Here is a 3,290-nt window from a genome sequence, read left to right on the forward strand (position 1 = left end):
TTTGAGGTATCTCACTACTCACACAGCAGCTTCTATGTGAGATTTTCATGGAGCATTCATAAATTGGCTCAAATTCTGCACAATGAAGGTTACGTCAGGATGAGTAGTGATAAGATAAGATAACCTACCTATTAATCTTCTATAAGAAGTTGGGTCCTTTAAAAAGGATCCTCTTTCTTATTCTTATCTGAACCTTTTCTTCCCTTCTTTTTTTCCTTTTGATTAATAACACATCTTTCTGCACACAAATGCATATTTTGCTCTATTGGGATACTAAGTGGCTTAGCCCCACTTAATCTCATATTAGAAATCAAATCTAAGGTATATTTTCTTTGAGTTAAGACTATGCCCTATTTAGATCTTGCCAGTTCTATTCCCAAAAAATACTTCAAGTTTCCCAAATCCTTTATCTTAAATTTTTGATGCAAGTATTGCTTAATTGCATTTATACTCTTCATATTATTACCAGTAACGACCAGATCATCAACATAGGCTAAAATGAAAGTAATTTCAGACATGCTTTGTATAAAAAGAGAATAATCATATTTGCTTTGTCTAAACCCCCTTGGATTAAAACATTAGTAAGTTTCTCATTCCATTGCCTTGAGGCTTGCTTTAGGCCATATAAAGATTTGATCAATTTGAAACTTTATTATGCCTAACTTGATCAAATCCTTATGGGATTTTTATGTAAACTTATTCGTGCAAATCTCCTTGTAAGAAAGCATTAAGCACGTCTATTTGAAATATGGGCCAAGCATTCATTGCAGTAAGAGTAAGCACAATTCTTACAGTTACCATCTAAACCACAAGGGAAAATGTTTCAAAATAATCAATTCCCTCATGCTGGCTATACACTTTAGCAACAAGCCTAGCTTTACACCTTTCTAAACTCTCATCTACCCTATATTTCTTCTTATACATCCATTTACATCCTATTGGTTTCTTCCCTTTGGGAAAATCCACAATTATCCATGTTTTATTATCCTTTAATGCCTTTATTTCATCTTTCATAGCATCTACCCATTTTTTATTTTGTACAGCTTCTTCAAAGCTAGATGGTTCAAGGAAATCATCAGTATGCAATAGATAATACTTATAATCTAAGGAAATATTTGCATAGGTCATATACTCATGTATTAGATATTTGCATTTTACCTTTTTTCCTGTATCCACCTTATTTGCATAACATATGTAATCATTCAGCCAAGATGGAGGTCTCCTTACTCATCCTGGAGGTCGCTGGATGCATTCAGGATCCATAGGAGATGGGTTATCTTCCTTCTCCTCATGCAAAGCTGGATCATGTTGAGCTGGATCTAGTTTTGAAATTGCTGGCTAATCATTGGGAGCACTGTGGTCTAACAACAGTAAAAACTGTAGGCTTATCTTGTCTAGAAATAATTTTATTGCAAAAAGGTAATTTATTTTCCATAAGAGTTACATGTCTACTCACAAACATTTTCTTAGTTTTAAGATTATACAAGATAAAACCCTTTTAATTAGGAGGATAACCTATGAAAATACATGATTTAAATCTAGGCATAAATTTATCAACAGAATGTAAAACAGTAGCAAAAGCAAGACACCCAAAAACCTTTATAAAAGAAAAATTTGGTTCTCTTTTGCATAAAATTTTATAAGGAGTTTTATAGCCTAAAATTTTTAAAGGTATTCTATTGATTAAGAAAGCAGCAGTCTTAACACTTTCTCCCTAAAATTTTAAAGGCATGTTTGAGTGAAAAATTAAACTCCGGGCTACCTCTAGTAAATATTTATGTTTCCTTTCAACCACCCCATTTTGTTGGGAGGTGTAAGGACAAGAGGTTTCATGCAAGATACCTTCATTATTAAACATGTTTTTAATTTTAAAATTTATAAACTCAAGGTCATTATCACTCCTAACTTTCTTGATTTGAGAAGAGAATTGAGTATGAACATAAGCAAGAAAATTTTGAATACATTGCACAGTCTCATTCTTGTATTTTAACAAGTATAGCTAAGTACACCGAGAAAAGTCATCAGCAATGCTAAGAAAAATCTGTGACCATTATATGTGGGTTGCTTATATGGTCCCTAAATATCTAAATGAATCAATTAAAGCAAGAAGAGGTTTTAGAAGTACTAAAAGAGAAGGGCAGTTTTGTTTGTTTAGCACAAACACAAACCTCACATTTATTCTGAGTAGTAGTATTATTAGCTTTTATATTCGACTTTTCTAAATGCCTAAGCGTATCTAAAAGGGCATGACCTAACCTATTGTGCTATAGAACTGAATTCTATTCCTTATTTATGTAGTGATTCCTGACAGCCATAATGCTTTCTAATTTTATATCCTTCCCGAACAAGTATAACCCTTTGTTGAGTTTACCAATCTTTTAGGAGCTCCTAGTTGAGATCTCCTCCAAGGTACAAAATTCAGGTAAAAAGATATAATGCACTCTGCATTCTTAGTTAATTTTGAGACAGAAATTAGATTAAAACAACATTGTGGTGAATAATAACCATCAAGCAGAATCACATTGTTAAATAACCTCACAAATCTACTATGAGTTACAATGATTTTATCTCCGTTAGGCATTTTAATCAGTCTTAAAGGTCCAGCATATGGTCTAACAGAGTCTAACATGGTAAGACTACCAACAACATGGCAGGACGCACTAGAATCTAGTATCCAATTAGAAGTATAAATTGAAGGGGGAAGAGTATTAAGCAAACTTGACACACATTCCTCAATGTAGTCGACTGTTCCTATTGCCACCTCATTTGATTCTTTCTTCAAGAGTTGCAATATTTGATCATATTGCTCCTTTGTGAAGGATAAATAATTTATTTCTTGTGGTGAATAATAACCATCAAGCAGAATCACATTGTTAAATAACCTCACAAATCTACTATGAGTTACAATGATTTTATCTCCGTTAGGCATTTTAATCAGTCTTAAAGGTCCAGCATATGGTCTAACAGAGTCTAACATGGTAAGACTACCAACAACATGGCAGGACGCACTAGAATCTAGTATCCAATTAGAAGTATAAATTGAAGGGGGAAGAGTATTAAGCAAACTTGACACACATTCCTCAATGTAGTCGACTGTTCCTATTGCCACCTCATTTGATTCTTTCTTCAAGAGTTGCAATATTTGATCATATTGCTCCTTTGTGAAGGATAAATAATTTATTTCTTGTTGTTCCCCATCAACTTGATTGACTTGGATTTTGATTGTCCTCAGCTCTTGAAGTTGGCAAGCAATCCAATAAGATGGTAGCAATGCTTGTGACCTCCCCTCT

Source organism: Prosopis cineraria, unplaced genomic scaffold, assembly GCF_029017545.1.
Source record: "Prosopis cineraria cultivar Desert tree isolate PC_DT_omini unplaced genomic scaffold, ASM2901754v1 PC496, whole genome shotgun sequence".
NCBI lineage: Eukaryota > Viridiplantae > Streptophyta > Magnoliopsida > Fabales > Fabaceae > Prosopis > Prosopis cineraria.